The sequence below is a fragment of the Python bivittatus genome, unplaced genomic scaffold, assembly GCF_059951505.1.
Source record: "Python bivittatus isolate LINGU-HERP-01145 unplaced genomic scaffold, Pbiv_v1 ctg000590_np1212, whole genome shotgun sequence".
Classification (NCBI taxonomy): domain Eukaryota; kingdom Metazoa; phylum Chordata; class Lepidosauria; order Squamata; family Pythonidae; genus Python; species Python bivittatus.
The window spans coordinates 520442-531202 of record NW_028277086.1 but is presented as its reverse complement, the minus strand read 5'-3'; positions in this window follow the sequence as shown (position 1 = coordinate 531202).

The window sequence follows — 10761 nt, the reverse complement described above, 5'->3', positions numbered from 1 at the left end:
GTGGGTGCTGCTGGTGGGGGGTTGTTTACAAAACGCCAGAGCCCCTCTTTCATAAAAAACTTTTTCATTTTTATACTCCATGTCTGGTAATTCTTTGGATTCAGTCTTTCAAACGGAAGGCTTACTGCAGTCATCACCATGTTTCACTTTTTATAACAGGCACTCAGACACAGAAAGAAAAAAATCCAAACCTCAAACGAAACGTTCATAGGCAGGGTAATAAATCCATAAATCTCCCATCACTCAGGAATCTCAGTCCTGACTTGCATCACTCCTGGCCTCCATCCGGGGCTCAGTCCTGGAACAGCATTCCTAGAACTTCATGCCTGGGACCTCTGGGCACTCTGGGACCTCAAGCCTGGGCCCATAACCTGTTATGCAGAGTACAGCAATGCTCCCAGAAAAACTTTGCCCAGGGAAAAAAAATACACACCAGCATGAAAGATTCGCAAACTGCAATGTCCATATCTTGTTCTCCAAAGAAACTCAGCCAGAAAATATATACTATCTGGTTGTTTATTGATAAAAATGCAAAACTTCATAAATTATATACAAAATATAGGAAAAAACACGTCTTCTCATAAATTTAGCATCCAAGACTTATCTACAAACATAAAGTCTCTAGCCAAAAACTCTGAGAAGAGGTACACTACTTGGTTATTAGTTACAACAACATAACCCATAAAACTACTTAACTACATGGTGGCTAACGCTAAAACAACTGCGAGGCTGGGCATACAAAGCTCCAGTTATATTGCCACTCCATACCCCCCCACTGGGTAACTAGCATACACACGCCAATAGGTGGCAGTAAATAGCAGTATACGTGCACAACACACAATAACAAGTTTTTTTCACATGATCCATGTAGCCATAATATTGTTGTACAGATAACGGGATGAATTTCTTCCCATGAGAAACTCCTGACATGCCCTCCCATGCGGGTGAGGGTAAACATCTGTGGGGTGAGGCCTGGGGCTGTAGCGCGACTGTAGGTGCTGCTGGACTCTGGGTGTACGCATTGCCTGATACATCCAGCGTTAGTCTCAGGGCTCGGTCTCCAAGTGCGGAGACTCAAGGAGCCCATCACCTTCAGCCAACTTGACAGCTCACTTGCGGGGTGGGGGGGCCGGCTCAGTACTACACCAACCCGGTCCGAATGACGATCGGGGATCACCAAGAAGAGCTGAGGTTTGTGGTGGTCCCAATCGCCAATTACGCAGTGGTGCTTGGCTTGGTGTAGCTGCGGCAGTGGAACCTGCACATCGACTGGGCGTCGGAGGCAGTGAGGTTCGGAGATGGGGAGCTGCAGGAACACGAGCACAGGGGACACCGACAGCCGGCAACGAGAGGAGGAGTAGCTGCGACGGAGCAGACGGTGACACCGGAGTGCCCAGAGACGGAGGACGAGCGGACCAGGATGGGAGCTACAGCAGCGGCAGCAGCGGGTCCAGAACCCAGAGAGGCGGTGGTGGCGGCTTCGGTGCCGAGGGGTTTTTCAGCAATGGCGGCCAGCGGGGTGACTGCGGCACGCGAGCCCAGAACGGGGAGAGCGACAGAGTCAGAGAGCATCCCGCGGGAGTACCGGGACTTAGTAGCAGCATTCAGCAAGGAGGAGTCCGATCAACTCCCGCCCCACAGACCCAGTGACTGTGCCATTGAACTCGAGCCAGGAGCAAAGCTGCCCAAACCGAAAATGTACTCTCTGTCGGGGAAGGAGATGGGCGCTCTTCGGGAGTTCATAGATAAAAACCTCGTGCGGGGCTTTATTCAACCCATGTAGTCACTGTTAGCGGCCCCGGTGCTGTTCTGGGAGAAGAAAGACGGTTTGCTCCGGATGTGGGTGGATTACCGGGGCCTGAACGCAATCACCACCAAATACAATTACCCCCTCCTCTTGATGAAAGACTTGCTATCACAGGTATCCAAGGGGAGGGTGTTCACCAAACTAAACTTGCGCAAGGCATATTTCAGGGTCAGGATCCATGTAGGGGATGAGTGGAAAACCGCTTTTAACTCCCTGTTTGGAAGTTTCCAATTCCACGTGATGCCGTTCGGGTTAAAAGGTGACCCAGGGGTGTTCATGCAATTAATAAACAAAGTGCTGCATGACCTACTCTACCGGGGCGCTCTAGTATACCTGGACGACATACTAATATACTCCGAGACCCTGACTGAACACGTGAAACTGGTGCGCACGGTGCTTCAGAGACTATTAAAATCGCAACTGTACGCGAAACTCTCAAAGGGTGAGTTTCACCGGGAGCAGCTGGACTACCTCGGCTATCACATATCCAGCCGAGGGATCGAGATGGATCCGGCGAAGATGAGGGATGTGCTGGGCTGGGAAGCGCCACAGACCTGGAGGCAGCTCCAAAGCTTCTTAGGGTTTGCAAACTTCTACAGGCAGTTCATCCCGAACTTCGCCCAAGTCACCCTCCCGCTAATGGACTTACTCAAAACCCGAGGCAGCAGAAAACCCCCCAAACCCAGCATGCTCCTTGCGTGGACTGTGGAGTGCTAAAAGGTGTTTGGGGATTTGAAGCATTGGTTCAGGGCGGAGCCAATCCTACGCCACCCCGACCCGGACCGGCGGTTCGTCATCCAGGTGGACGCATCGGACATGGCGACGGGACCAGTCCCGCTGCAGCCCGGACTAGACGGGCCTCTTCACCCTTGTGCCTACACCTCCAGCAAGTTCACCGAGATGGAAAGGAGGTGGATGGTGAGGGAGAAGGAGGTGTTTGCAGTCAAGTGAGCCCTAGCCACCTGGAGACATTTGTTAGAGGGGGCAGCCCAGCCGTTCGAGGTGTGGACGGACCACAAGAACCTCGAAGCGCTGAAAGCCCCGAGGAGGCTGTCACCAAAACAGGCGCGCTGATCCCAATACTTCGAGAGGTTTGACTTTATCCTCAAGCATATCTCGGGGAAAAGGAACTTTTTACCCGATGGACTGTTCCGTATGCCCCAGCATGCCAGCCAGTGAGAGGAGATTGTGGACTCCATTGTCCCCGCAAACAGGTTGCAAAAGCGGTTGTTGTTGTTGTTGTTGTTCAGTCGTTAAGTCGTGTCCGACTCTTCGTGACCCCATGAACCATACTGTGCCAGGCCTTCCTGTCCTTCACTGCCTCCCTGAGTTTGCTCAGTTTCATGCTCATTGCTTCAGTGATGCTATCTAACCATCTCATCCTCTGCCGTCCTCTTCTCCTTTTGCCTTCAATCTTTCCCAGCATCAGGGTCTTTTCCAAAGACTCCTCTCTTCGCACTGGAGAAGGAAATGGCAACCCACTCCAGTATCCTTGCCAAGAAAACCCCATGGACAATGTTAAAAGGTGAAAGCGGTTACCCAAAGTCAAACCAAGAAAGAGGTAAGGGACGCGGAGCCCAAGCTAAAGCAGATTTTCTCGGAAGCCTCAGAGCGAGACACTTGGCTTAAAGCGAACCGGGGCTCATTAACGAGCCAGGGGGACTTGTGGTGGCACGAAGGGAAAGTGTACGTGCCTGAAGAATGGCGACGGGGGGTAATGGAGAGAGCCCATGACAGCCGGAGCGCGGGGCATTATGGCTTCATGAAGACTCTTCACCTGATCCGGCAGCAGTTCTGGTGGCCAACGCTCCGGAAGGACATGGAAGTGTACACAGGGGGTTGCCCGGTCTGTACGATGGCGAAGGGAAGCAAAGGCAAGCCCCAGGGACTACTCCAGCCGGTTGTGACACCCGATGGCCTGTGACAGGAGATCACTATGGATTTCATCGTGGAGTTGCCGGAGAGCAAGGGGAAGACAGCCATTTGGGTTGTAACTGACTTGTTCTCCAAGCAAGCGCACTTTGGACACATTATGTGAAGACTCAACTCTCTGGAGAAGGCTCTGATGCTGGGAAGTGAAGAGAAGAGGACAACCAGCAGCAAGTGGCAATGAGTGCACCATTAGAAGACCTGAAGGACCAGGTTAGGGACAGATCGTCATGGAGAAAATCTATCTATGCGGTCACTAAGAGTCGACAGTGACTTGATGGCACATAATCAGCTAATTTTTTTTAGGAAACTCCTGAAGGTGAAAATACACATATCACGAGAAGTTATGCACTGACCATATTGAGATGATTTCTGGGGTCCTTCCAATTCTATGAGTCTATGTTTAGCATCTATGGTTAGTTTACATTCAGCGAGTACTGGTTGTGATCGAATAAAATTGAAGGGTAGATTGTATTATTTTACAATATATCAGACCTACTCAGAGTAAGGAGTTCTCTAAACTGCAGCTATTGGTCAAATTACCTTTTCTTTGTTACTTATCCCAAAATGTCACTTTCTAAAGCTGCTGTTCTCCATCAAGACCTGAATCTGGACATAACCCAGTTTTCTCTTTGGATGCCTGGTGATTCCGAACCATTTCACGGTCCAAGGCCACTTGTTGGAATAAAATGCTTGCTTATCAGAAACTTGATTCAGGCTTCTGCAGTGTGGCCAGGCCAGTGGCCAGCACACAAACCAGAAACCTAGGATGAGGGAAGGTACCAGATAATAAAAGCACCTAAAAGCACGATAAGGCGATCACTGCTTGAGAAATACCTGATGCCACGTAAGCAAGTAGGGAAACGTATAACCATGACAGGCTATACAGGAAACATAGAATAAACCAATAGTGTTGCTTAAAGCTGTTGCATGACTATAAAAGGCTATATGCCCCCACAACCTGCCCCCACCACCTGCTTCCTGACTTGTAATACCCAATAAAAGAGTAGTTCAGAACACGCTCTGGGCTCACTCACCTCGAGGAAAACCTGCGTGTTTGTCTTCACTCTCGCCTGTCGAGACCCCATGAGTGGCCCACCCTGATGCGGACAGCAAAACCGCATTGTGGTGACCCCGACGTGATCGCGTGATTTCACGAGGTGCGTCTCGGACCGTCCTTACTTATTCGCTCGAGGGGAGCTGTGCACTCGTCCCGTCTGAAACACGGCTGGATATTCGTAAGTATGGGCGGAAAATTCTCTCAACAACAGACAGCGCATCTGAAGGAATTGAGGGAATTAACCGAATCTTCCTCTAAAATTTCTTCAAACGGAGGCAAAACCCTCCCCCGTTTGAAAAACAAAGAATTAATTGGCCTTTTGTCTTACATTTGGCAACAATGTCCATCATACCCTGAAAAAGGGTCACTGAAAATATCCACATGGACAAAATTGGGGGAATACTTCCACGCGGCCCCTAGGGCCCCGGTCCAAATTCTGACCTCATGGCGTGTGGTCATGGAATGCTTAATGATTCACCATAAATTCGAAAACCAAATGCCGGCAGAACCCATACCACCCCCGTATGATTCTGTTAAAAATTCTCCGGCCACTTTACTTCCCATGTCAGCAGGTTCTGGGTGCCTTGATCCAGCCAATGGTCCCACGGCTCCCATGGCTCCAAGCTCCCCCCTGACTATAAAACCTCAAAGGGGGGGTCACATAATCAGAGCTATGCAGACTGCTCAGCAGTCAGGTCAACTCTCTGCTGAGGATCTTGAAGCGTGTGCAATGTTTCCGGTGACCTGGGTGGTGCCCGCCGGAGCTGCTGCGGGCGCTCCCGGCCAGCCGGTGCATACGCACATAGATTACAAACAAATCAAAGAGATTAAAAGTGCTGTTAGAGATTATGGCCTGCAGTCGCGTTATGTTATGGGCTTGCTTACTTCGCTTTCTATTGCTGCTGTGGAAATGCTGCTTGCAGATTGGCAGTCGCTTTTTGGCATGATTTTAACCCCTGCTTAATATGTAATTTGGAATTCGGAGTACGGCAAACAGGCTGCCGTTGCCATAAATGCTGGACTCCCTCAAAATGTTACTGCTGACGATGTCCTGGGGACTGGCACCATCAGCACTATCGCACAACAGCAAAACTCCGATAGAGCTGCTTTTCCTATTATTAAAAATTGTGCCTTAGCAGCCTTACGAAAGGTTGCTGACAATCAGGGCAAACCTTTGCAAACCTTTTCTAAAATAATTCAATCGCCTACAGAAGACTATTCTTCCTTTATTAGTCGCCTTCAAGTTGCATTAGAACGCCAAATTGACAACGTAGATGCTAGAGGTGAACTGTGTATGAAATTGGCTTATGAAAACGCTAATTCGGACTGTCAAAAGGTGCTCCAGCCCATAGCTAACAAACCTGGCATCACCCTGGCTGATTTTCTCCAAGCATGTCGTATTGTCGGAACCACCAGCCACAAAATGGCTGCGCTGGCCTCCGCCATTACCACAACCTTGCTTCCGCCTTCTTCTTCCTCCCTCACGCCACAAGACGCACTTCCTGTGTCACGCCCTGCGGGACCCAAATTATTTCCTCCATTTATCAAGCCTACTTATCCCCCTCTATCGAACCAACTCTTCTATCTTTGTTTCTGTCCTTACAACACCTCATTTCTCAAAGGACTCATTCTTTCCCTGTTGCACACATTCGTAGCCACCAACCGTTCCCTGGTATCCTCCAGGAAGGAAATAGCGTGGCCGACGCTGCGGCTGCGGCTGCATCCTCCTCCCCACTCATTTTTGCCTTTTCCTCTCCCACTCCGTGGGAAAGTCATTCCTATTTCCACCAGAATAAAAAGGCGCTCATTAAGCAGTTCAAAATTTCTGCTACAGAGGCCACTGCAATTTTACAGCAATGCCCCACCTGTAGCAAACAAGCGCACTCTGTGCCCATGGGAGTTAACCCCAGGGGGACAGAGTGCAACCAAATTTGGCAAATGGATGTTACCCAATATGCTTCCTTTTCCCCATGGAAGTACTTACATGTTTCCATTGACACTTATTCGGGGTTCATCATGGCCACCCCTCAAAGGGGCGAAGCCTCTAAACACATTATTAATCATTGTATTCGAACCTTTGCAACGCTGGGACGCCCAAAAGAACTTAAAACAGACAATGGGCCTGGCTATACAGGCAGTGCTTTTGCCGCCTTTTGCCAGAAATGGGGAATCACACACAAATTCGGCATACCATACAACAGCAAAGGTCAAGCCATAATTGAAAGAGCAAATCAGACCTTAAAACATGCTCTTGACAGATATATAGAAACAAAGGGGAAAGGGCCCCCTAGCCTCCCAGCGGTGCAAGACATTCTCAACCTTTGCCTCTATACTCTTAACTTTCTCAACTTGACCGGACTACCTGCCACTTCTGCTGCTTGTCGTCACTTTGCCTCACAACCTGCCGCTGACCACCAACGACCACTTGTCTACTATCGTTGCCTGCCAGACCCCGCCTGGAGAGGGCCTGCGCAACTCATCACCTGGGGTCGAGGTTACGCGGCCATTCAGCTTCCCGATAAGGTTCTGTGGGTCCCTGGTCGCTGCGTCCGTCCTTGTCGTCTCCCGCTCTCGCCGGACGCCCAAGACGCCCCTCCTCCTCCCCACATAAGAGGCCTTACTGGTGTCACTCCGGAAGCTGACCCTCAACGTACGGCCGAGGAAGAGGACAGCAGGGACAACAGAAGGTAGACCAAGGGAAGGGCCTCAGTCAAAATGTCACATCTGCCTCAATTGGGAAGAATACTGTGGTTCCCGGTTGCCCTTCAGCTACTGAGCGTTGCCCTCTGCGCACCTAACTATGCGCAGCACAATCCCCATCAACCCCAGAACCTAACGTGGGCGGTATTGGACGCACACGCAGACATCCTGAACTCCACTTCATCTATGGCGGTGCCGGGGTCCTGGTTTCCTGACCTGTACTTTGACTTTGGTGTGATGATGGACACCACCACTTCTCCCAACAGACCGGGTATGGTTAGCCACAGATGGATCAAGAGATGGCCCCTTTATGTCTGCCCCGGCCATGTCAGGGCAACAACATACCGGAAGAAGTGTGGTGGGGAAAACGATTACTTTTGTGTGGACTGGAGCTGCGTCTCCACGGGAGAAATAACATGGAACCCCCCTTTCAGAGGTGATCTTATTACGCTCAGACGGACTGGTGGGAACGTACGATGTGAGCAAAACCAATTTGGAACATATGTTAATTGTAATCCGGTTAAAATCTCTTTCACCGCTGAGGGAAAACGACACACGGGGTGGCAGTCAGGGGTCACTTGGGGAGGCCGAGTTCATGATAAAACCGGGGAGCCAGGGAATATTTTTACTATACGCCTAACACAAACCCCCATAGAACCCCCGGTACTGGTGGGCCCCAAGACAATACCAGCCAACCGCAGGGAGCCACCCCCACAACCCACCCCCACTCCCGGGAAAAGTTCGCCTACTTCCATCGGTTATTCTTTTCCCCTTCACAGAGCCGCCCTGGGAACCCTCTTTGGGACATCGTCACAGCCACCTATCACATGGTCAATGACACCAATCCCAACCTTACTACAGCCTGCTGGTTTTACTACGATGTTCGACCCCCATATTATGAGGCTGTAGGGCTTGTTTCTCCATACAACACTTCCTCGAATGACAAGGCATGCAGATGGAAACATGGCTCACAAACATTGCAGTCAATCTCAGGCAAGGGAACCTGCCTTGGACAGGTACCCACACAGTATAAACAATACTGCAACACAACACATAGTGAGGTTGATACAACACTCTTTTACATACCACCCACAGATGGATGGTGGGCTTGCTCTACAGGCCTCACGGCCTGTGCCCATGGTCATGTAATAAGCACCAAAGGTTTTTGCATCCTTGTCCAGGTCATGCCACGCATATACTACCACACAGAAGAAGTTTACAACATTCACTCAGGGTCAGAACTCACAAGACACAAGCGTGAACCCATTTCCACCCTCACAGTAGCTCTCTTGGTAGGACTTGGCCTAACAGGAGCAGGAACTGGGATAGCATCCTTTGCAAATCAGTATGTCCAATACCACCACCTTAGGGCAGCCATCGATGAAGACTTAGAGAGAATAGAAACTTCGATCTCTCACTTACAAAAATCCCTAACCTCCCTCTCAGAAATGGTCTTGCAGAACAGAAGAGGCCTTGATTTACTTTTTCTAAAAGAGGGGGGGTTATGTGTGGCTTTAAGAGAAGAATGTTGCTTCTATGCAGATCACTCTGGCATAGTGCAGGACTCCATGACCAAACTCAGGGAGGGCCTGGATAAACGTAAAAAGGAGAGGGAGGGTCAGCAAGGATGGTCTCAATTCTGGTTCAACTTTTCCCCATGGTTGACCACCCTGATAGGTACCATAGCAGGACCACTGATATTGCTACTCCTTGCATGTACATTTGGCCCCTGCATTCTATCTCGCCTAACAAAATTTGTGGAAACTAAAATAGGTGCCTTGGAAAATATGGTACTGGAACGCCACCATTACCAACCAATACGGTCTGGAGAAAATATGGAAAAAGCATCCCTCCGCATATTAGACTCTGACGAAGAGTTGGAATCCACCAGTTTTACTTTTAAAACAAAAACGGAGGAGATGTTGGAATAAAATGCTTGCTTATCAGAAACTTGATTCAGGCTTCTGCAGTGTGGCCAGGCCAGTGGCCAGCACACGAACCAGAAACCTAGGATGAGGGAAGGTACCAGATAATAAAAGCACCTAAAAGCACGATAAGGCGATCACTGCTTGAGAAATACCTGATGCTACGTAAGCAAGTAGGGAAACGTATAACCATGACAGGCTATACAGGAAACATAGAATAAACCAATAGTGTTGCTTAAAGCTGTTGCATGACTATAAAAGGCTATATGCCCCCACAACCTGCCCCCACCACCTGCTTCCTGACTTGTAATACCCAATAAAAGAGTAGTTCAGAACACGCTCTGGGCTCACTCACCTCGAGGAAAACCTGCGTGTTTGTCTTCACTCTCGCCTGTCGAGACCCCATGAGTGGCCCACCCTGATGCGGACAGCAAAACCGCAGCCACTGGCCATCTCACGTTTGAACCGCCACAGTTCCCCTTGCATTTAGCATTAGTCTTTCTTCTAGGCTATATTTGGGGGGGGGGGGGGGTGTCCATACAAAAGTGCCTGTGCCAGGCCTTCTGTCTCTGTTGACAGGGAGAGAAGAACGTGTTACAGTAAAAGTATTATTTTGATGCAGAAAAGAAAAAAAACCCAACCCTGTTAATTATGCTTAGTTCCATTTTCTTTTGTAAACTGCGTATCAGCACATAATTTGGGGTGCTGCTATCTGAATTCCTATTTCCCATTCCTTCATCTATTTCATACTGCATCTGTATCACCACAATCATCCAGGTCTGGGTTTTGTTAATTTTTAATCCAACTGGCAGTTTAAAAGACATGAAGAAAATTAAAACACAAAATAAATTAAACTGTAAAATTAACAACCAACATACAGTACAACTAAAATAGAAAGTAAAAAAGTAAAAGATGGCGCAGGAGTAAACACAGCCAGGACTCTCCCTGGAACAACCTTCTGAAAGTCATCAAGGGGGTGGGGCAGGACAATCTCCCCAGTTTTCCTGAGAAACAGCAACCCCCCTGCCCCATAAATTGCAAGTGAAGAATCTTGCAGGACTGTGACAGCAGCTGCAGCCGCAGAAGAGCCTCCAACTACGCAAGCCTTTCATCCATCCATCAGAATGGAAATAACCCCTGAGCTGCCTTGCAATTTCCACTGCAGCTAGTCTCTGCTGGGCGGCCCAGGCCCACAGAAGAAGAGGCCCTCAGACGCCCCGGCATCTCTGCAGCAGTCAGGAGGAAAGAAAAGAAGGGAGGTTTGTCTCTGGCGAAGAGGCTGTGCCACATCTCTGGAGAAAAGGCCCATTTCCCTGCAAGCCAGACACCCTCTGGAGTTC